General features: G+C 50.8%; 1 protein-coding gene across 2 annotated transcripts in view; it reads right to left on the reverse strand.

The window, feature by feature from the left end:
* TSPAN14 (tetraspanin 14) overlaps window positions 1-22,999 on the reverse strand; it is a 55,214-nt gene extending 32,215 nt beyond the window's left edge. Inside the window, exon 1 of one of the 2 annotated variants that reach the window (XM_052639714.1) lies at window positions 22,895-22,999. The gene's annotated coding sequence lies outside the window, so the exon portion shown is untranslated. Of the gene's footprint in view, window positions 1-8,054; window positions 8,202-22,894 lie in introns of those variants that run through there. The other variant, XM_052639715.1, reaches the window with a different exon arrangement.
* Window positions 23,000-24,517: the final 1,518 nt, after the last annotated feature.

Consider the following 24,517-nt stretch of genomic DNA (forward strand, 5'->3'; position numbering starts at 1 on the left):
CACACACACACACTCAAAAACAGGGTATCCTTCACATTTAAGCTAATTGAAGTACAAAACTATCAATATAAAACAGATATGCTTTTAAATTCCCATATAACAATGAAAAGTAACATTACAATTAAAAAGGAAACAAATGATAAAAATTATCTGCAGCTGTAGTGATTATGACAAAGGTTAAATACTATCTCCAACACATAGAAATTCATACTTAACAGAAGACTGATTTTAGACCAGTGGACATTATACTAAAACTGAAGAACAAAACAATTTCTAGATGGAAAACTACTCAAAGTCACTGGAAAAGAAATTAAAGACAACTCACAGATATTGTTTTACACTTTTTATTTTCACAAAATCACCACCACTTTGGCTGGCAATCCCATGGTGAGGCTGTTGCACTCATACCTTGCTGGGAGTGGAATAAACTGTTACTACCCTTTGGTAAGCAATACAGTTATAGACATTCAAAAAAAAAGAAGTCCTACCCTTAATCCAATAAACTCATGACTCAAGAGTTTGCCTCAAGGAAAGAAACCAAAAGAAGAACGAGAATATGAGTTAAGCATTCAAAATCTAAATATCCTAGCTTGCAATTATGAAACAATTTGTAAGCATGTGGTTAAAGGTCAAAATGGAAGCTAAAAGCATGAAAATGGCTTCGTGGGTTGGTAGGCTCACAAGTGATTTTCTAAAAAGGCTTCTACTGTGGCGCTTACCACGACCACCTATGTACTAAAATGTAAACTGAGGCCACTGCTGGTGGAAGATGCTGGCCCCACAAGTGTGATGACCTCTGCAGTCACCGTCAACAGGGCTCATCTACTCCGGGACTACATTAACTTGTAAGATTGTTTCCTCCTCTGTCTCTCAGCTTTATTTAATTAAAAAGGTAGCACATGCTGAACTGTAAAATACTTAGACAATTCAGAAGTGTACAAAGAGAGCTGGCAATGAGCAGCCACTGACAATGGCTGTCAGATTTTTTACGATGGCCCACAGTAAGAAGCTCCTCAGTATTCTTGCCTGGAGAGTCCCATGGACAGAAGAGCCTGTCGGGCTACAGTCCACAGGGTCGCAAAGAGTCAAACACAGCTGAAGCAACTTGGCACACACAAGAAGCACCCTGAACAATCAATCCAGTGCCCACATACTCCCATGCACATCTGAGGTCTGTGAAACAGTACTTGCCCTTATCACAGGCCTCGTGTTCCAGATGTGCTATTTTCATTTTTTTCAAAATTATTTCTGAACATATCCCTGCAAGAATCAATGACTGTAAATGCTGTGTTCAGAAAAAAAAAAAAAACAGACCCTAGGCCCCAAGGCCCCAGTCCCTTTCCAGGGGCTCCCTTAACTTCTAGGTGCTCTTGATGTTAACATTCCAAATGTCTTAGAAAATTCAGTACATGCTATTTCCTGGTTTTTCATTGTTAGGTGTCACCTCACCACTTCCTGCCCTGAAGAGGAAAATGTAACCCTACTCCTGTACCAGCCACCTGTCCCAAGCCACTCCCCTCACACTCCTTTCCCATATCTCCACTCTAATTATACCCACGGCGACACTAATTTTCAGAGTCTACATTATTAGGACCACGTGAGTCATCACGGCGAGCCATGTAAGCCACGATTACTTTTCCTAGACAACTTTTTGTTCTCTAGAGTTAACAATTCTCATTTTTTCTGTTTAATTTTCTATGAATTTATTAATATTCAACCCCAAATTCAATGTCAGTTGTCCAAATCTCCTCTCAATAAGTTCACTCACATCAGATGTTCTAGTTCTTCTTTCAGAAGAAATTTCTCCTGGAACCTTCTGAGCTACTTTAATCTGGACTGGTGCCCAGAAGAACCCCCTTGGCCTCATTTGGGATACAGCCTATAAAAGAGCCAGTCTTTGCTCATCTTTGTGGAAGAAATCTTCAGGGCAAGAGGAAAATTTTTCAGACCATGTATGTCTGAAAACATCTTTACTTTACCTTTATTTGTGAATAAAAGTTTGGCTGCGTATAGAATTCTAGGTTGGGAGTCATTTCTACTGAGAACACTGAAGGCAGTGCCCTAACATCTTCTACATTCCAGGGTATTGGGAAGTCTGAAACCACTCAGATTCCTGATTTTGTACTTAACCTATTTCTTTCTCTCTGTAAACTTGTAGGATCATCCTTTTCTTCCCAGCACACTGACATTTCAAGGTACTGGTCTAACTGATCAGCATACTGGCCTATCTTCATCCACTCAGCTCAGCATTTGATGAGTCCATCTGATATGGAAACCTATATCCTTCTAGGAAATTTTTTTCTGGGTGATTTTCCCACTTGCATTTTTCTTTGCAACTCCTATTAATGGACATAGGAACCTGAGCTGATTCTTTAAACATCTTACCTCTTCTGCTCTATTATCCATCTCTTCATCTTTCTGGTCTAATTTTCCAGAAAACTCTTTCAAATTTATAATTATTCTAATGATTCGATATTTTTGCTCTGCCCTTATTCTTTTAAAATTTTAATTTTTTTTGTTTCCTAAATGTTCCTTTTGTATAGTATCCTATTCCTATTTCATGGGTACTGCTCTTATCTCTCTGAGAAAATGTCTAATTTTTTTCAAAATATTCTCCAAGTAGAATACTTATTTCAAGCTGCTCCCCCTGCCCCATTTGTTTTGCTTCTTTTCACGTTAGGTGCTTTCCTCAGGTATTAGCAATCCTTAGTAATCCTCATGACTAAACGTAAATGCCTAAGAGTTGACTAGAAGCACTGAGTCCTTGGGCAGGTGGGTTTCTGTGCAGGGCAGTCTGGCTGGCCCATCTGCTATAAAGTCCCTGTTGTTGGCATCTTTAGTTCTTTCCTCTTAGGTCAGTCAGGTTCCTCAGTAAGGTCTCTTAATCTCCTGCTTGGAAGGTAAGGGGCTGGCTGTCAGAGTTCTAGAAGCCAAGTGGGATAGAAGGCTGGGGGATGGAGATGTTCTTCACATCAACTACTAAGAACAACTGGAATATCCCAGGCCCTTGGTTTTCCCTTCAGCAGAAGGAATCTCCAATGTCTCGCTTAAAGGGAAAGGGCAGTCACCAGGCACCATGGAGACAAGAAAGGGGTTCAACCACATGAACTGCCTTCAAACAGTCCTTATATTCAGCCACCTCTGATGCTCCTCCCTTCCAAGCCCCCCTAAAATAATATGGTGACACCAACTCCTACATTTCCAAGTGGGTCACTCACCCATCTAACTCCTGATTTGAACATTTTTTCTTGCTTTTGCTTCCTTTGCCACTTTCCACGTCCTCTTAGAGTGATTCCTTTTTTAAAATTCCCTTTATCTTAACTTTTGTGGGGTTTTAGAACTGTGGTGTTGGAGAAGACTCTTGAGAGTCCCTTGGACTGCAAGGAGATCCAACCAGTCCATTCTGAAGGAGATCAGCCCTCGGATTTCTTTGGAGGGAATGATGCTAAAGCTGAAACTCCAGTACTTTGGCCACCTCATGCAAAGAGCTGACTCATTGGAAAAGACTCTGATGCTGGGAGGGATTGGGGGCAGGAGAAGAGGACAACAGAGGATGAGATGGCTGGATGGCATCACTGACTAGATGGACGTGAGTCTGAGTGAACTCTGGGAGTTGATTATGGACAGGGAGGCCTGCATGCTTCAATTCATGGGGTCACAAAGAGTCGGACACGACTGAGCGACTGAACTGAACTGAACTGAACTGAGGATAAAGTAAAATTAGGTGTGTTCATTAAATCCACAGATCTCTGGGAAGACTTCAAAAATATTTTAGTTGCCATCTTTTCACTGAGCAAAGTAAAAAAAAAAAAAAAAGGAAAAACAGGAAGTATAATTTATAACCATATAAAAGGACAAATGAGATTTTGTGGATGTAATCAAGATGAATAATCAATTTACTTAAAATAGGGAAACTATCTGAGTGGGTCCAATGTAATTAGATGAGCCCTTAAAAGCAGAGCTTTCTCCCAGCTGAGGGCAGAAGTAGTCATATTCCAAGTATCAGAAGGATGCAATGCACTGTTGTTGGATCTAAGGCAGGGGAGCTACCTGCAAAGAGCAGAGAGAAGTTCCAGCAGTTCAGGGGAGCCCTGGCTGACGGTTAGCAAGGAAACAGGGCCTCAGTTCTAAAACAAACAACAAGAAACGAAACTCTGCCCCAAATCCTCCAGAAATTAATATAGCCCTGCCAACCCCTTGATCTGGGCCATGTGAGAGCCCCAAGCAAGGAACCCAGTTGAACTGTGCTGATCTGACAACACTATCCACCCATATCCCAGGCTAAAACTCTACCAAGTTATTCTGCTGGCTCCTCCCTACCTCATTCTCCAGACTTGGCCATTGACCAAGATTCAACCTTTCCACCTGAACTTGGAGGCTCCCAGTACTTGTATCTGCCCACAGGCTGATCCCCAGGAAGGGCAGCCATATTCCCAACAGAGCTGGGGGCCCTGCTGCACCTCCAAACAGCACACCATAGGCCTTCGACTTTCCAGGTCCTCAGAGCCCACTGTGAACTGGGGAACATTCACAGGCCAAAGGAACAGGGAAAGGGGAGAAGCCTAGGAAGAGACAGGCGACCTTCAAGGGAAATGGGTAACTGAGATGGTCATAAAGGCAACCCAGTAGGCTGCCTCACTGCCCAAGGGAACCTCACGCACAGGAAGGGTGCCATATCATGCCTCAGCCTAGGGGCACTATCACTCTTAGAGGGGAAAGGGGGCCTCAAGTCCACAGGCTTCCCACTCGGTTCCGACTCACCCTCAGAGTCAGAAGTGTCTAAGTCCTACTCTAACCCATACGCCTTAGGGCCAACTCTCCATACTCAGGGTCTGCCACAAACAGTGCAAAAATGAACATGGTGGCAGCAACTACCGCAGGGGTCCGGAAGTTTGACTACTCCTCGTGGGAAAACACTACAAACTCAGCCAGGAGTTAGGATGGGCCCCTCAACCCCCCACCCCTCACCGTCCCTCATCCCTGGGTGAAAAGCCCTGCCACACAGGTGTTGGGGAAGGGAGGTTCCCAGAGTTCAGAGGCTCTCAGGCCCTTGACTGCCCGACCTGGGAAGGCCTCCAGGTGGAAGTCCAGGAAGACCTGGGCTGCCAGCTCTGAGCCCTGCCAGGCTCCCCAATGGGCCTGGGATTCTACGAGCTTGGCTTCCTGTCTGAAACTCTGTTTTTAACCATCACAGCGTTATGAGCTTCCACCACCAAAACCCCACAACCCCCAGACCTGCTGAGTCTGAGAAGCACCAAGGGGCCCCTCGCTAATCCGGGGGGAGATATCTGTCTCCCGCGGTGCTGACACCAGGAAAGAAGCCAAGAGAGGGACGGACGAGGGGCAGAGGAGGAAGCAGTGAGGCGAGGGCTCAGTGGGAGACATGCTGGGCCTCAAATGGAGGTCACCTAATCCAGTGATTTTCAAACTTACTATTTTTATTACTTTTTAAGCTACAGGAGCTTTTGTACAAAGAGGCTCTGACCCAGAAACCCAGCATGAGGTGTGCAGAGCAGTTCTCTTGAAGTGGCTAGGGGGAAGGGGAGGCTCTATGACATACACGCTTGAAAATGACGGGTCTGGCCCAGCTGATCCCAAATTCCACATAACTGGGGAATCACTCTAGGAGCTTTATCCAAACTGCACACAGAGACTCGTTCAGTAGTGAGTGTGACAGGCCTGGAAAGTCACATTTTTAAGAGCTGTCCTTCACAGCAGACAGTTTGAAGGGACCCCCCACTGGCCCAATCTGGAACTATGTGTGCATCAAAATAAATAATATTAATGCATTTTAACTCACTGAATAAAGTAAGAACCCATGACTCCATTCTAATACTATAATACATTCTAATTCTATAAATGGATAAATAATATATAAATGGAAGAGAAGGGAAAGTTCTTTACAGAAGGATAAATGTAAAAACTTATGTAATTAAATCATCACCATTCAGTAACCATAGAATTCTAGGTTGGGGAATTCTAGAATGACGGAAATAACTGATAATGGGTTCTTAAGTCTGTTCTGGCTATTATAACAAAATACCAGACTGGACCAAACTGACAGACCAGGCAGCTTCGAAAGTACAGAAGTTTATTCCTCATAGTTCTGAAGGCTAGGAAGTCTAAGATTAAGGCACCGACAAGGTGCGGTTCAAGCCTCATCCTGGTTCAAAGCTGGCACCTCTTCACTGGTCCTCAGTGAAGCAGCAAGGGAGCTCTGAGGGGTCTCTCGTAAGGGTACTAATCCTATTCTTGAAGACTCCATCCCCATGACCTAAGCTCCTCCCAAAGGTTCCAAGCCCTAACATCATCAAGCCAGGCACCAGACAATTTCAATATGTGAATGGGCGGGGTGGGGGAACTCACAAAGACATTTAAACCATAACAGGCTCTAAAACTAATCAACAAAAGTTTGATTAGAGACAGCATGTTTACATGGTCTCAAAGTATCTCCCCACAGAACACTAATTAATTACAAAGAGCATGATAGTAACTCAGCAATGGAGAAAGCCTGCAGATATCACCTGTAACCACCACTGTCACCACCAGCAATGAGTCAAGCCAACGGCTGTCCCTCCTGCCGGGATGCACCGAGGACACATGTCATTTCTGTGGTGTTCCTGGCGAAAATGCATAACCTGAGTCCTATCTTGAGCAATGGTCAAAAAACAAACAAAACAAATGAAGGAAGAGTTTACAAAAATAACTCGTCTCAAGTAAAATGTAAGAAGTTGTGGACATTTTTCTTTAAAGAAAAGAAGAAAACACTGGGGCAACAGACAATCCTGGGGCCCAAAGGGAGATCTTGAAAATGATGCATCAGACAAGTCATGCCTCACCTGCCTGCCCACACAGGTGAGAGGGCCGGGCCGCCCGCAGCGGCTGCCGTTCCACCTCTCAAAGGACTGTGCAGAAGGAGGCCTGGCACTGTCCTGGCCTCCCAGGGGCCTTCCCTCTGCCGCTGAATGTGAAACCACCTGTTTAAATGCAGATGGGGAGCCCTGAGCCCAGATAATCACAGCAGGCCTGTTTCTGAAAACCCGATGTGCACATGAAATGTTTACATTCAGAAGCGGATGCGCACAAGATGCGGTTTCTGGGCCCAGTTTACAGCGACATCTCCAACATGGACAAGAACCCATGAACCCTGTATACTGGGACCTCTGGACCTCAGGACCCAGAGGACTGGGCCTTCTGTCCACCCTGAGCTTCTCCACAAACGGCTTGAGGCAAGGCCACAGCACGAATGGATGAAGCCAAGAGTCCAGCAACCCATCAGTGTACTAACTCGCTCTGCGAGTCCCTGGGGGGAGAGGCTTTTATTGTGTGAGATGAACACCTTGGGACCGGTTTCTACACGTCCTGGCTGCTGCTGCTGTTGCCAGGCACCTAGAGTGGGGATGTGGAGACCAAGAACTCGAGTGAGCCCTGCACCTGACCGGAGCGGCTCAGGACACGCTTCCCTCTGCTAAATGCTGTCAGGCAGGCGCAGGAGGGCAGGATGTGGCCCAGGAAGGAAGGAGGAGGCGGGAAGCTGGTCAGGAAATGTTCCCTAGAGCAGCAGCTTTAACCACTACAAGCCGGCATGGTGGCAGCCAGGAGTCTCAACAGAGCTCTGGGTCAGGCCCTGTGGATGGCACCAAGGCGCCACCGGGCCGGCTGCCCTGGCAGGGCCAACACGGCTGGGGAATGGGACGCTCCTAACAGCCACGGACGTACTGAGTGACGAGTGGGCCTGCTCTCGGGCAGAAATAAATTCTGCTCCAATAACTGAGTCCTGGGCAGCCCTTAGGGGAGCTGCTCCAACTCAGTGCGAGGATGTGATCTGAGTGTCTAATGTGGGGGGGAAATGTTCTCTTTGCAGACATATCCCACCCTCCTCCCCCCCAACACAAACTATATAAAACTTAGAATTAAACACCTTTTCTTCCATTCCTCCATGCCTGGAAGACATAAAATAAAGACTGTGGCTCTAAGATGTTCAAAATCCTTGTATCCAAAATTGCACAGTTCACTGCAATATACTTTTTAAGACAACCAACCAACCAACCCACCTGACTCCTGAAGTCAGCACTGGAGGGCCACCCCGTAGTCCTGCCCAGGGCGGACAGGGCTCACCAAGCCAGGGCAGAGCCTGGCTCCTGGCCTCTGAGCAAGGCAAACAGCCTGGGGCCAGTCTCACAGAGGGAAGAAAGCCAACTTTCCCAGCAAGCTATAAAAGGTGAGGCCTGCCGGAGAAAAATAAGATGAAATGCGCTGAAAATGTAGAAGAGAAGAGGAGCAAGCAGGGAGGGGAAGGGAGAAGCAGATGTCTTTTTAAAAAAAACACAAATCAGTGATGGGACTCTAATGAAAAAAGCTGAGAAAAATCTGCAAAGAGATTAGAAGCTTAGTACCTAAAACAGTTCCAGACAGCCAGGGGCATCCCCAGGCTTGGGGCCCCACACTCACCCCCACAGGCCCTCCACCCACCTCTACCTGAAGGCAGGGGTAAGGTAGGCCATCTTAGCGAAATCAGGAAAATCATTTCAAACATTTTTCCCGCTAAGAAAAATACTACAAAAAATAAATATACAGTCCGTTTTCTGGACTATTTATTTGAACTTCAACATATACCAAAAATCTTTTTATAGAATGCTTCATGTGTCTACAAAAAGCAAACAACATTTACAACCTGATTCTGATCTCCTTGTCGCCCAGCTGGGACGGATGGGGTGGGCCAAGTGGCACCAGATGGCCTGGGAAGGTTCTTAGCCCCCTTTCACAAAGGAGGGCTCCAATTACCTCCTCGGCTCGGTGCCCCAGAGTTGACCTCGCCGACAAGCTTGGAGGAGGCACCCGCAGCTGCCAGCTCAGGCGGCTTCCATGGTTCCCAGACCCACCTCCCAGACACCCCCCCAGTGCCCAGGGCTACCTGCTGCGATCTTCGTGTCCCAGAGACGGAGTTGCCAGACCCTTTTAAAGTCGGCAACTTTAAGCAGGGCAGGAGGGTGAAGACAGCTAAACCACAAAAGAGAAAACAGAGTCTTGAAGGTGGGGCAGGGCAGGATGGAGGTGTCTGAGACAGAGCCTCTCAAACTTGAAAGTGCATGCAAATTACCCGGGAATCTTGTTAAATGCAGATTTTGCTTCAGCTGCTGCGGGGTGAGTCTGCAGGGCAACAGGCTGCCAGGTGTTGCCAGCCCAGCCCACTGCCAGGCCTGCGGGCAATACTCTCAACAATGAGGGTGTAAGAGGCCTTGAGTGAAAAGCAACAGCGCTGACGGAGCGAAAGGACCTTTAGGGCAAGTGACAGGGGAAAGCTCACCCATCTGAACTAGGGATGTCATCAGCTTTCTTGGAGGGATGCTTTAACTGTGGAATTGGTTTGGTATTTTAGGGCACCCTCACAGGTTATTTTTATTCCCATTTCACAGCTGTGGAAGCTACTCTAACCAAATGTTTATCAAAGCTGGGCTCCCTGCCCCTTGGACGTCTTCCAAGAGTACAGGCCTCCTGTGAGGCAGGGCAGGGCAGAAGCACAAAGGCCAGAACTGTGACAAGGAGGCCGATCCCAGCCCAGCAGACAAAGGCAGGAAAGCCAGGGGACACAGGAGGCCCCCCAGGGAGTAGAGGTTGGGTGGGGAAAAGCAGATAAAGGGCCAGAAACCCATTTTGCCTCCTGGAATTTTGAACAAAATAGAGACAAAATGTAACCTCAGCCTCCTACCCCCTATTCCACTCACTCCCAGCCCCACCTCCCAGAACTAAAGAGGATATTTAAATACAGAGGGTATCTCCACCTTATAAGTTTTATTTCTACTTTTAACAGCCTGGCCTCATTTTGGCAGGACATAAAATAAACAGCCTTCATTCCCTCCTCCCAGGTTTGCCAGAGAGGGAGTGTGGTATGTCCAAGAAAAGGGCCAGTGCTCCTGTCTAAGGCAGGACTGTCTGTCTGTCTGAGTGGCTCCCAATGCCACACTCAGCCCCTGAGGGGTGCTGTACGCTTTGGGGCTTCCGGTGGGAGGGTTTCCCTGTGAAAACCACAGACATCTGGGGAGGTCATCATCACCACTGCCACTCCCTCAAGAACCTGAGGGGAAAAAAAAACCATGGGAAGAGATGCCCTCCGTTTACCCCATCCAATGATATTTCTCCCAAAAAAGTACCCAGAGTTGGCGAGAGGGGCTCAGTGTAGTGAACAAGCATTTTGGACTTAAGTTTCACAGAACTCAAAAAGTCATGGCTCAAAAACAACCAAAGTTCATCTGAGCAACATCTTCCAGAGACCTACGCCCATGGAAATGAGTGATCAAGGTCACCAGGAAGGCCAGCGGCACAGCTGGGACCCAACACTTCGCCTTACCTCCCTGTGCTTTTCCGGAGCAGCATGCTGCCTCAATCATGACCTTTCCCACCCTCGTTTGGGCCCAACTACCCTAAAAACTGGGCTTCCCTGATGGCTCAGCGGTAAAGAATCCACCTGCCGACCCAGGAGACAAGGGGTTGATTCCTGGTTTGGGAAGATCCACTGGAGAAGCAAAAGGCAACCCACTCCAGTATTCTTGCCTGGAGAATTCCATGGTCAGAGGAGCCTTGTGGGCTACAGTCCACAGGGTCACAAAATAGTTGGACATAACTTGGTGACAGAACGACAACAAGCAAAAAACCCTAAAAGGTGCATCTGTGTTTCAACATTTCTGACAGCAAACCTAGCTATTTTTACTGAGTCTGGTCCAACATTTGCTGCAATAAGGGCACTCCAAGGGGGCAACCCTGTCCAGGCCTGGGACCTGCTTCCTAATTTAGGAGGTTGGCTGATCTCAAGATGGATGGGTTTTGGAAAGATAAAATGATAAGCACAGAAAGTAGTGAGAGCTCAGGAGTTCTCATACCAAACAACTCTGTGTCAAAGGCAGGGGGACAATTAGAGACTGCAGTTAAGAAAGCTGGAGATTTGTGAGCTGGGACGGGCACACTTTCAGAAAGAGTAACCCTCAGCTTGGGCTGTGACCTCACACTGAGTAAAATCAGACCCCCCAGGAGGAAGCTCAATTTGCCCACCAAAAACTGAGGATGAGAGACATTCAAATGCAAAGGGGCAGGGGACAATGGGTGTGTGTGGGGTGGGGGGTGTGGGTGGCGCGTGCACGCTATGTCGTGTCCAACTCTTGCAGCCTCCGCCAGGCTCCTCTGTCCTTGGAATTTTCCAGGCAAGAATACTGAATACCACAACCATAGAGACCCTTCAAAAGAAAGAAAAAAAAAACCCCGGAAAACAAAAATCACTGTTTTCTCAACTACCCCTGCCACTAAATGCTAAGAGTTTGTCCTGACATGACTCTTTCATGGAGAAGGGCCAGGAGGTAAAGGAAGATCACACTTTGCACTTGGGAGTGGCTTTTTCTGCCAAAGTCCAGAAGGACGGTGCTCCCAAAGGCATCCATGAATTCAGTCTTTCTCCCTCTCTTACACATCTTCAGTGGCACGAACAGGCGAGCCCTTTCTCTGCCCCCACTGTACAAGCCAGCAGCACTGTGATCCAATAAGATGGCAAGACCCTCTTTAAACAAAGAGAAATCTCAGCACCACTGGGGAGCCGGGGGTACAGCTGGGGGAAGTGACGGTAACAGCAAGCAGACGGCACGGCATCGGCTCAGTGGGAAGATTCATGTCACAAGGGCTTCCGCTGGTGCTGTGTGCCCGCTGCCTGCTGCCTGCCCAGCCTGCCACCGCCTGCCTGAGATTCAAGAGCCCAGAGACGGCAGAACAAAGAAAAATGGCTGTGGCTCAGGCAGCGAGGAGGCTGCAGGCCGGCCGGCCAGCAAGCAGGCTTTTCTGCAGCTGAGTACTCCAGCGAGGCACAGGGACACGGGGCGCTGAAGTACAAAGGAAAGTGGGGGCCTCAAGACTGACAGCTGCCCAGGCACACGCCTGGCCCCCACCCAAGGATGCAGCTGGGCCGAGAGAGCTCAGGCAGAAACCCACTCCCAGAGGCAGCGGGCAGGTGGCTGGGCATCCCCACTCCTTGCCCAGCTGCTCAGCGCTGTGACCCAGGGAGGTTCCAGGCAGAACCTGGGGACTTGAGAGGGAAGAAGGGGAGTCTTGACAGAAGTACCCAAAGCGCAGGATCCTTCCAGACTTCCGGCGATGGGGAGTGCTGAGAGAGGGCAGGGTCGGGCTAGGCAGCTCACCCAACATCAGAGAACAGGAGAGGGGCCCTGGAATGGCAAAGATCTGTTCATCAAAGGACTTCTATTAAGCATAATGGGCTCCCACTGCCAGGAACAATAGCTGCACTGGCCACCCCCTCTCCTCCTCCCCTCCCCTCCCCCCAAAATTGTCCACAATGAGAGGCAGCAGGAAATGGGGCAGAGCCCATGAATAGCTCCACTGTCAGTCCCCAGGCCCCACCTCCTCAGCCCCACAGGTCAGCCCTAGCTGCCACCCGGCCACAATAGAAACTTGTATGCCGCCAAGCTCCAGGCCGCACACAATAGAGCTGTGGGCATGGGAAGCTTCTCACGGGGCGGCATGTAAGGGCAATGGTGGGAGAGAGAGGGCAGAGATGTGGGCCTCAGACTCACCAGGGCAGGGTCATACCGAGCACATTGCTTTTTAGGGGAGCTATCTGCCAGCCAGTCCTAAAATCTCCGCCCTTCTTGCCCTGCCCTGTCTAGGCATGAGGTCGCCAGAGCCAGAGAGGGGAATATTATGGTCATTTCAGGGGCACATGGTGGCCCCAGGGGTGGAGAAACTGCCAGAGCACTCCCAGGACCCCCAGAAGGATTCCCAGTAGACGTGAATCCTCAAACCCATCCCAGGAAGAAAACCTCACCTGCCCTCACCCCCTGCATCTGCTCTTCAAGGAGGCTGCCTGTTCAAAACAGAAAAACTCATCTATTATTTACACCAGGTGCCTTCTAAACCAGCTTTTAAAATCACAACGTGGCAGTCCTCTCCAGAGCAGCCTGAAGTTGCACAAAGCCAGGCAGGGCTGCTGGGCAGGTAGGAGATGGGGGATCTCAGGGCGGCGGATGGTCTAGTGAGACCTGGACAAGAGGCCTCACACCAACCCCTGAAACCCAAGGAGGATCTTTTCTTCTAAAAACTTCCCAGCTCCTTGTTTGTTTCTCCGAGACTCCAGGTTTCATACCCGGCTCAATTCCTGCAAACTCCTGGGCTCACTCAAGTCCACCTATGACAAGTTCCCTGCGCCCAGCCTCCCCAGACCCTCCCCGGCTCCGACTGCCTCTTCACACTCTTATAATCACACTTTTGGGTACACAGGCTGCACGGCCCATGGGGCACAGCCAAAGGCTACAAACACCAGGTGCTCCAGAGGCAAGCTGACCTGAGCTGAAATGCTCAGACCACGTGGGAGCGAGCCAGCACTACGGCCCCTCCAGCTCTAGGGTCTGACGGCATAAACAGAAGATCCTCCCACAAGGAAAACTCAGAAATGTTCATTTTCCCTCTTGGAACCAAAACAGCATGTTTCCTTTCTGGTCAACCACCCCACGCCTGGATTCCCCATCTAGCCATCTCTACAACAGACCTCTGAGCGTGTGCACCCAAGGCATTCCTGCAACTTGGCTTGTAGCAGCCCAACACTGAGAGCAACCTCAACGTCCATCCATAGGGGGCTGATAAAGTGAACCATGATTGACCACACAGAGGAATACCATGCCACTGTTAGAAAGAATGGCCTGAGCTACGTGTGCTGAAATCGAACAATCCTAAGATAGACTTGAGGGTAGAAATCAACACCGTTGGGTGTGTACGGCATGGGGACAAACAAGAGGAGGGCAGACACGCTTCACTAGGCACCCAACATCTGGTGATGGTTATGTGGCCTCGGGGGAGCAGAAGTGGAGGAGTCGGGGGTGGAAATATTAATTTTCACTACATATCATATCTTTGAAATAAATATGTATTTTAAAAAATAAAACATGTATTTTTAAAAATGAAAAAATTTAAAACTGAATTGACATTTAAAACCCCTCGTTTAAGCTCAAAAAATTTGCCTTGTAGCTGTCTGCAGGCAGTTCCCTAGAACAAGAAGCGGCGGGGGGTTGGGGGGGTGCCAGTCTTTGAAATAAAGACAGACATACCGACTCGTAGAACTCCCCACTCACAAGTCCTCTCCAGGTCCCAAAATAGAAAGTCTTCCTAGGAAGACCAAGAGCGGATTCTGACCAAGGCAGAAAGGAAACCTAAGTTATTCCATACAGAGGACCATCTGCAGCCAGGTCCACTCCATCTGTGATAAGACTGTAAGACCCCCAGGATCAGGGAGTGCTGAGTCACAGGCATCCCAGGCTAGGCAAGGACCCTTCTCAGAGCCCTCCCCAATCATCAGTGAGGCTCAAGGTCCTCGTGTTACGAACCCATCCCAATTTTAGCAGCTGAAGAAAGCTATTTCAACAGATTTCTAGGCCTGGCCCAACTCCAAGGACAAGCTAAAAACAGTTTTTCCAAAATCCCAGCTCTAAACTCCAATCCCTTAACCACTAAACTCCCTGCACCTTTCAGGAAATGCAAGTTGCAAAATGGAGCTGCGAGATGGGTGTGCACGCTTGCTCCTTACTAAAGGGATACATACATGTTGTTTAAAAGCCTACTTTAACTGACACATCAATAAATACTCTGCACTCAGAAGCACTGATGTATTTCCTCCGAGTGATTTTCCCCCTAAGGGACAACAGAATAACTATCTCAGTCTCTCTTCGGCTTCTGAGGGGTATGACACAATGCCTATTAGAACCAGGATGGGCCAGACCATTGGAGTGAGGCCACTTGGAAGGCAGGGAGTGAGTGCTTCCTGGATAGAGCTCTCTCTACCTAGCAGAGGTCCCCTGCCCCACCCCCAGCCCACCACAAAGATCCCCTAAGGACTTGCAGAGTGCCCAGGCCACAGAGAAAGGTGGCTAGAAATGGGGGAGGTATAAGTTTGGCTCCCCTACTCTGTAAGAGGCTTTCTGATGAGTGTTCAATGTTCAACAAGGAGGCTGGAAATAAAGGAGTACAAATGAGACATCATGACAAGCAGAAGCCCACAGGCAGCCAGAGCCCTTGGACCTCAGCTACTGGAAACAAGTTCCTGGCCCTTCAGTGGGCCCTCAGGAGCTGTGGCCCATCAGACCACCAACCCTCCATCAGACCAAGGCTAGCCTCTCCCGCGGTCTTTCTGCATGAGTGAGCAGGGCTCCCACACCCAGGTAGGCACTGATGCTCAACACACTGAATCCTACAGCATCCCAGCTGGCACCTCCCCCCTTGCCCCTCCCCACATCTGTCTTCCCACAGAGAGAGCATCAGGACTCCCCAGCCTAGAGGAGCCCCAGAAAGAGCTGCACACCGCACCCCTGCACCAGGGTACATGCCACTGGCTCCTCCCTGCTCCCTTGGGAATGAATACCTCAACGCAGCTACCGGCTCTTTTGTTGTTGACAGGCCCCTTGTTTGTATCATTACTTGTATTTCACAGGAAGCAACTAGGACAAAGGAGACGATGACAGCAGAGGCAGGATGGGTGCACAGAGCCACTGTTCCCCTGCTGGGGTGGAAGCCAGCCTTCAGGAAGTGGGGAAGGCTCCGAGCTCCGCAGCCAGCAGGTTTTCTCCACACTCCCTTTTTTTTCTCACAACAGCGGGTGGCGTCATTCCTAAAAAGCTGGCTACTGAGACGTGAACACCTCCAAAAGTAGCAGACACACCCAACAGGGTCATCTGTGCAGGTGTGAGCAAACAGACAAGAAGGGCAGAGAGAACCAGGAGTCTGGGAAGGCCACAGACAGCGGAAGGAAGCAGTTGGGGGTAGGGGGGTATCCGGCCAGAAGGCCCTGGAGCTGGAGCAGTGGAGCAGGGTGGGGAGGGGAGAGTCACCCACTGCACCTCCCTTGGCCCAGGTCAGGCACTTTAGATAGTTGTATCCAAGGCCTATGGGAGAGAAACAGATCCATGAAGTTGTCGGACTGGTTTGCCCAGAATGCAGAGAACAGGAAACACAAAGTACAGGGGCCAAGGAAAGAGGGTCAAGCAGCGAGAGTTGTCCAGAGTCAAAAGGCTGTTATCTGGCTCCCAACACATCTGGCAACAAGGGCAGCCAGCACTGGGAGGCCACAGGGAACCAAGGCCGAGGGTTCACCCAAGGCTGTTTTCTGGGTGCAGAAGGTGGTCAAGGGGCCAATTACAGAAGGTGGTCAAGGGGCTCCAGGGGCCAAGGAGCCAGTAAATGCTGACAAGAAAGGACCAGGGTTTCTGGAAACAAGAGACTGATGCCCACAAAGAGAGTACCACTCTTGAGCGACAAGTGTGAGTAGTGATGAGCTCAGGCCAACGTGAGAAGCGTGGGCAAGACCGAACAAAGGCTGAAGCTAGCCTCATACACTGACAGACTCTTTGACCGAGCTAGTCAGGCTCCTCTGAGCCCGCTGCCCCTTCTGTCTCTGTCCTGGTAGATTCCGGTTTTAGCAAGAATCCCACTAAGGCAGTTTAGGCAGGCTCCCCCACCCCTCCACTGCTGGTCACCTGGCACGTCTGACCAAATCCTCACCCTCCTAGTGCAGCATCCGCCACATGTTATCTGATCACCCTAGCCTGACTTCAGCAAGGATTCTGTTAGGTCTGTTAACAAAGAACTACCCTACCCTCTCATAAATTCTCCATCCATCCACCCCTCCCCCTACTCTGCTCCCTGGCTGTAAATTCCCACTTTTCCCTGTAATATTTGGGGTTGAGCCCAATCTCTCTCCCTTACTGCAAAACCCCATTGTTATAGTCTTTACACCTATCACGACAGTCCTGAAGAAAGTCTACCTTACTGTGTTCACAAGTGTCAGAATAATTTTTTTTTTCTTTTAACAATATGGAGCTCTACGTCTTCCTGGACCTGGAGTGTGAGAACAACTGGGGGTGGCATTTGGGGCTGGACGCTGGCCTCCCCCAAGAATCCCCAGGGACAGATTCTATCTGCCTGGCCCAGGAGTAAAGGGCTGAAACCAGCTACAGAGCAGCCAGACATCAGGGAGGTCACCTGGAGAGGAAACAGAGTCTCTTTGCAGCAATGGTCACTCGCTGGACAATCGGAGCCTTTCCTTGGAGCAGCTGGTGGCTGCAGCCGGGAAGCCTGGAAAGAGCCAGGTCCTGAGCACAGCTTGAACGGGCACTCCAGACTGAGCCTCAAAACACACCAAAAGCTGAAAGCCACACCATGGCCTGAACTTGAGCAGGGTGTATGGGGCCCAGTTGCCTCTCCGTGGGAGGCCAAATCTGAAGCTGGGGCGATCATATTCCTTATTCCCACCTGCCACTTCCCACGGTGCCCTGGGGGGGCTTCTGATGCATAATTGCAGACCCTGCCTTAGGACTGTGTCCAGGGATATGCTGCCCACCTCGGCCCTCCCAGGCTCACCACTCGGACCTCAGGGTATGGATTGAAGAGATTCAGGAAACACTCATAATTCCAACTGCTGTTTGAGGGCCCCTCTCCTGAGAATCAGGACAACACTTTCCTCAAAGTTTTGTTTTATTTTTTAACTTTTTGGGTCCTGCAAAATAGACTGGCACAGGCCCCAGTGGTTAGTACAGGTAGACAGGGAAAACTCAGACACGGGGGAGGTTCATCAACCCTTTTCTCGGAGTCAGCCTTTGCTCAGCCCCACAGCATGACTTCTCCCCAAACCTTACCCATGCAGAAAAGCCTGGCCTCAGCTCTCCCAAATTCCAGGGGGACACAGAGGCAGCACCAGGAATGCACCTGACTAGGATCCCAAAGGCCCCACCACCACAGCTCACAGCCACTAGACACAGGCAGACAGAGCCCAGGAAGGGAGAGGCCAGTCCCTCCAGCTGTCCAGCTGATGGACACCAGGGCTCCAGGAACTTCTCTCTGGCTGCTGAGTGAGGGAGACAGAACAGACCTCCAGAAGCCTGCCCAGGCCCACCGTATCTCAGATTACCAGGCCTGCTGCCTCCTAAGAGAAAACCACAGCCCTGCCCAGCCCCGCCCAGCCCCGCCCAGCCCCACTGGACCCCCACCAGGCCCAAGAATGGAGAAAGCGGGGTTCCCAGAACCCGCAGCTGGTGAGCACTTTGCTGGGAGCCATCAGTCATGGCAGCAGTCCCAAACCAGAGTATATCAGCCTAACTCAAGAGCTGCACATACTGCATCTCAAACCTGAAGTGTGTACGCTTCACAGTAACTCCACCGGCAACAGGGAGGGCAGATTCTTCCCACTTTACAGATGAAAACACCAAGTCCAAGAAAGAGAGAAAAAAAATTCAAAGGCTTGTCTAGGTCACTCAGCTACAAAGTAGGTGCAACTCGAAAGCTGGCCTCATCACTGTCCACTCTCTGTGATGGACAACATTCTTCACTGTACATTTAATCGGCAAAGGCACTGTTGCCCACTGGCCAGGTCAGACCCTCTGCTAGTCCAACACACCACTTTTCTGTCTGAACCAAAAAAACATGCTGTTAAAGGAGAAAACAGATGTTGACATATTATGAATTACCCCCATTGCTATAATGAAGATAAGACAAACCAGGAATGTTGGCATTCACTTAGACCAAAGACTTTTTCAAAAAACTGGTGTATGTAGTCCCCTGAGCACTCTGATGACCAGGCAAAATCGAGACCATTGCTGCAGACCACCGTTAACTCTCCCTGTATTCCTGATAGGAAAACAGAAGCCCTGAAAAAGGAGGAAACATGCCTAAAGATAATGAGTTAACCACAAGCAGAAGAACCTGAGGTCTCACCACCTCCACCAGGGTTTCCTGGCCTCGCTGGAAGTCACCAGGTACAAAGCAGGCAACAAAGCACAAAAGCAGGGTCCAAAGTGTAGCCGGCTCTTGGACACCCTGCAAGCGTGGCCCAGGTGGGAAAATGCGATTAACAAAGGGGTCCCACCCGCTTCACAGGCCAGAGAACCACCCCAACCCCACATCCAAGCCTGATCTCCATGTGGCTCCATCCTTTAGGTAACATCACCACTTTACCTCTCCACACCCCGAGGCCTGCAAGCTCAGCCTTGGAATCTCACTGGTGGAAGGGGAAGGGCAAAGCCTATGGGGGTATTTCTGCCTGCTCCTGCTTCCAAGAAAGTTGGCTGCCCCTACTCGCCACATGCAGAGTATGAGGAAGACAAGAAATCCAAGGATTGATGTGTCAGGGCAGAGACAGGGAGCAGGAGCCTGCTTCCCGTCCCACGGGTAATACCATCCCTCCTTAAAGGCCACAGGACCCAGCAGCAGCAAACAGGGATCCTGGAACCCAGTTCACAGCCCTGAGCGCCAGGCAAGGAGCTAAACAAGTGCTTAATGAGAATCCCTGGCTAGGGTCTCTGCACCAGTCCTTGGGCCCACGAACTGATGACTGAATAAATGAATGAGAAAAGGAGAACCCAAGGAACTCAGAATAACTTGTCCAGGGTCAGAGAACAAGTTGCTTCTGCAGACCACCTCTTGCTATGCTAATAAGCATTTTTGTTCACCATACCTCTGCTCTTCAAATGTGACACCTCAATTCATCTCTAACCTAAATGACATTTCTTTGACTAATTCATGATTGATGTTCCTGGTGACACAGAAACATGACACTCAGATCTAGACCTTGGAAATAAGTTACAGAGACAGCACAGTGTTGGGCAGGTGGCAGACATCAGTGCTGTTCCCCAAATGTTTCCAGTCCTCTTTTGGTCCCCACCCTGCAGGGAAGTATGGCCATGTGACTGTTTTGGCTGCTGAAATGCCACTTCTAGGTGGAAGCTTTAGGAGCCAGGGTGAGATTCACCGTGCTCCCTGTCTCCAGGTCCAAGTGACCAGGAGCATTCCAATTAATCCGCATGGGTCCCATGGTGAGAACAACATAAAGCAGATATGCGATGGATGTGGTGTGAGTAAGAAATAACCCTTCATTGCTTCAGGCCTCTGAGATTTGAGGATTGTTACCACGGCAAACCCTGATCTATCTAGACAACTACAGGCAATGACTCACTCCCCAGTCTTCTGTGCATGGTAGTGCTGGCCTTCCCATCCCCTGGCCTTAGGGAGATAAAAGCTACACTGACAGTCAACCAGCAGGGGTTCAGAGACACCTGCTTTGTGCCCAGACAGATGAAATGCTTTCAGAAGCAGAGGATATAAGGGGACCTGCACTGAAGAATTTACTAGCTCCTGTGGGCCAGGCTCTTCAGTGTACTTAATCAACTTGAATCACTTCTGAGAGGAGGCTTTATCTAATTTATCTAATTAGATATGAGAAAACCCAGTTCATATTCAGACCTCACTCGGTGACCTCTCTGGGCCATGGTTTCACCATCTGTAAAGTGGGACATTAACATTACCCACTGTACTGTGTTCTTTCAAGGATTAAATGAATGACTACAAATAAAGCTTCTTGGATAGTATGTGATATGTCTCAATAAACACTAAGTCTTAATAAACACGATTACTACACATTTAAACATTCCATGTAATTGCTATAAGCTTGTCCGTAACTCCTCCAGTTTTTAAATCCAGCAAAGGTTTCCCAGGACTGGCACAATGGCACTTTGTAAGCATTGCCAAGCTGAATTCTGTCTCAGTAAAAGTTGAAGTCAAATCCCTGAGAACAAGGTAACCCTAGTGTGAGGCCTCAGGAGATGCTTCCACAACGCAGAGCTTCCAGAACTCCCAGTTTCCTGGCCTCTCTGGAAACTTCACTACCACCAGGACCTATGGGGCAGAGCTCCCTCCCCTTCCCCATGGAGAATGTGTTCTGTCCTCCCACTCTCAAATGCAGGATGGGAGGGATGGGAGGCACCCTCACCGGCCTCAGAGATTTGCACAGCTACCCAGCTGGTAAAGGATGGAACTTTCCTAAGCAGTCAACCCTTCTGCGGTTCCTTCCTTTCCCTGCCCTTACTTGCTAGAGGTAGCTACAAACCTCAGGATGCATCAGTGGGCTTGAACTCGTGTGCCTGAACAGTGCTGCTAAACTGAGACTGAGTTCAGATTAATAAACACTACAGAGCATGTACTACATGTCCAGCCTAGGTTCTAAGACCGCATAGAACTGACAGCCAATCAGGGAGCTGTGAGCCTAGAGCAGGGCTTGCAATGATGCCTGGCACCCCACAGATTCTCAACCACGCTTTGTTGAATGAACTGAAGACCATGTTTAGTGGTTCGAGCAGTGGAGTTCAGAGACGTGTGCGGATGCAGGAAGGCAGGAGGGGAAATTCATCTAGTAGCTGGGCCTCCAAGGCCTGACCCCTAGACATCATGGATCCTCAAGATAAGACAAAGCTTGGATGGAGAAGGAAATGGCACCCCACTCCAGTACTCTTGCCTAGAAAATTCCATGGATGGAGAAGCCTGGTGGGCTACAGTCCACGGGTGGCAAAGAGTCGGACACGACTGAGCGACTTCACTAATCGCAGTAAAACTAATTTGTCTATATTAAACTTGGCCTGATTAAAAAAAAAAAAAAAGACAAAGCTTGGAGATAGCAGAGAGAGGAGCTGGAAGGACATGTGGGGCCATCATGGAGGAGTATGAGTTTCATTCTGAGGGTGCTTGGAGGATCCCTGGAAACAAGGGCGCTCAGCCTTCCACAGGGCTTACTGAAGGCTAGAGGTGATGTAGGGGTACTGGGGTGCTCTAATGACTGAGGTGCCAGCTTTCACTTCACCAACAGGGAAGGGTGACCCAAGCACTCTGCAGGCACTAACTTCCTGTACCCTGAGGTCAAGGGGAAGGGGAAAGGTTACCCTGAAGGATTTGGCAAGCAGCTCCACCCACTTTTATCAACCAGAGGGCAACCCCCATCTCAGAAGAGGGGAGGAATCCTATGGAGCTGACTGTGGTTCAGACAGCACACCTGCACAGGCTCCAGGGCAATGCCCTGCACTCAGGGCCCAGGTTGACTTGATGCCCCTAGACCCCACCACCAGGGACAGCCTGCGAGCTGGTACACTGCTGCCGGATCCAGCTGCCAGCCCAGCACCGGGGCCAGCCGCTTCCTCACGACTCTCAACAGCACGGACTGCTTCCAGAGAGAGACCAACTTCGTGTTACCCCGGATTCGTGTCCCAGCGGCCTCCCGATGCACAAGTCCCTACACAAACACATACACACAGCCTACCTACCAATACCATCACCCCTACTGGGCAGGAGCAGTGGCCCGGGACGAGCGAACTCCACAGCCGCAGACCCAACTCGACCGAAGTTCCAGTTACATCAGGAGTTGGGTTTGCTCCCAAGCACAACCCCAAACGACCAACACGGAGAAGCAGGATCACCATCTACTCAAACTCCGGCCGCCCCAAATCCGTGAAAGGCAGAATGGGACTTAGGGCCAGGGTGGGAGACTGGGAGCACACTTGCGGTGGGGCAGGGGAGGGGACCGCCCTCCCCGGTCGGCGCCACCCTCCACCCTCTAGCCCGAGCTCCGGGCGGCCGAGGGTCGGTGGCAAACCGAAAGGAGTGCCCATCCCAAGGCTCGCGGCTGGGGAGGGGAGCAGAGCCCAGGACCACGGCGATCTGACTCCTCCCTCCCCGAGTGCTCTCACCCACGCCCGGCCCCAGCAGGCACCCGCCCCGGAACGCGGACAGGGCGAGGGCGACAGAACCCCGAGCGCCAGCCGGGTCGACCGCTGCGGCTCTCTCTCCTCTTGGCGCCCGAGTTCGGCTCAGCGGGGTCCCGGCCAAGGCCTCAGCCCCTCGCAGGCAATCTGAGCAGACAAAGCCAGCGCTGGCCGCCGGGCCGCCCCGGGCCAGGAGCGAGGACGCTGGAGGGACCGACCCTGCACCAGGGGATCAGTCCTTGTACCCAGAGGGCGCTGGGGGGAGTAGAGGGGATCGGCTTCAGACAATGAGCGGGGCAGGGCCCGACGCTCCAGCGGGGGCCCCGCGCTCTACTCACCCGGGCGCGGTGGCGGCGGCGGCGGCGACAGCAGCGACGCGGCCGGGCTCGGCCAAGGAAGTTAGAGCAAGTTCGGCGGCGCGGGGCGGTAGGGCGCGACTCAGGCCGTCCGAGCGCGGGGGCGGGGCGCGGAGGGCGGGGCCGGGGGCGCGGCGCCGGGTGGCTGCGGAGAAAGGGGCGCCGCCTCCCTGGGCCGCCCGGCGCGGCGCCGCCCTCCGCGCCCCGCCCCCGCCGGTAGCCCCGCCCCCGCCCCGCCCCGCCCGGCCTTCCAGTCAGCGCCTGGGCTGAGCCCGCGGGGCCCCGGGCCCCTGCGAACCATTCTGGGCGGGGCGGGAGGCGAAGGCGGCCCTGGGTCCGCTCTCGCCGGGTGAGTTCGTGGCGCAGGCCTAGGCGGGACCCGCACCCCACGTTTGGGGCCTCCGCAGTATGCGGACTCCACGTCGGCGTTGTCACTGACCCGACCGGAACCCAGGCTTGAGAAGCGCGAGCTGTGGGGGCCACGTCTCGCGGCGGGGTACGACGAGGGTGACCGGGTAGAGAGGTGAGCGCAGGGTTAGAAAAATGGCTGAAGATACTGAAAGGCGTTCCTGCCGGGCCTCAGAGGCTGGGAGTGGGGGTAGGAGTCCAACCTAGAATAGTAAATTTTATTTACTTTAAATCCAGCAAAGGTTTCCTTTACACACCCACCGGCAGGTAAAGACTGGCTCCTGGTAGCCTTGGTGCTAAAAAAACCAGGCTTTCTTTGGACCACCTGCCGAGATTTGTCCCTCACCTTCATCCCAAGAAGATGGCTGGGAGTGTTCTTGAGGGGAAAGGGGGGCTAGAGGTACAGCCTGTGGTAGACAGGTATTCACAGTGCCGACCGGGCTCTGGTGTTAAAAAGGCTGACCTCTGGGGTCTCAAGCCGCCTAACTGAAAAATGAGACCCAGGCACCGCCACTGAGCCTAGAACTCATTCAGTGGGGAAGGACTAGGCTATTTGTTCTCCTGGGCAACAGGAAATTCGAATCTGTTGGAATTGGGCCGAGAGACTGGCTGCACCACATTATAGTAAAAGCAACCAACAGGTTAAGTGCAATGTAAGGAGGAGATCTTGTAAAGGAACTGTTGGGTCGATTCCCAGTTTTTTCTTATTAAGAGGGATGCAGCCAGCCTCTGACACCCAGACAGCTCAGAGACCTCCTTGGAGAACTGCCCATCTGTTCATCTAGAGTAGATAGTGGGTGTTTGATTGAGTGCTGGGCCCGGATTTGATACTCAGGATACAGCCATAAACAAGACAGTGGAAGCCTCTAACTCCATAAAGCTGATTTTTGGTGATGGAGACATAATTGCAAGTTGAAGTAAATGCTAGGAGAAGAACAAGGGACTGCGTTAGAAAATAGGAACCAGTAATTCTTTAGGTGGAGCCAGCAGGAAAAATGTCTTTGAGGAGTTGATATTGGAATTGAAGTCAAGAGAATGAGGAGATAGTGCTGGGAAAAGTCAGCAAGAGACATTCCAAATCAAGAACAGCTTGTGCCAAGGTCCTGAGAAAGGTAAGCTGTGAATGTGTCAAGGAGCTAGGGAGGAAAAAAAAACAAAAATAATATGGCCAGAGTATGAAGCCTGGGAAAGAGAACC

Source organism: Budorcas taxicolor, chromosome 5 (assembly GCF_023091745.1).
Source record: "Budorcas taxicolor isolate Tak-1 chromosome 5, Takin1.1, whole genome shotgun sequence".
In the NCBI taxonomy this organism is placed as follows: Eukaryota; Metazoa; Chordata; class Mammalia; order Artiodactyla; family Bovidae; genus Budorcas; species Budorcas taxicolor.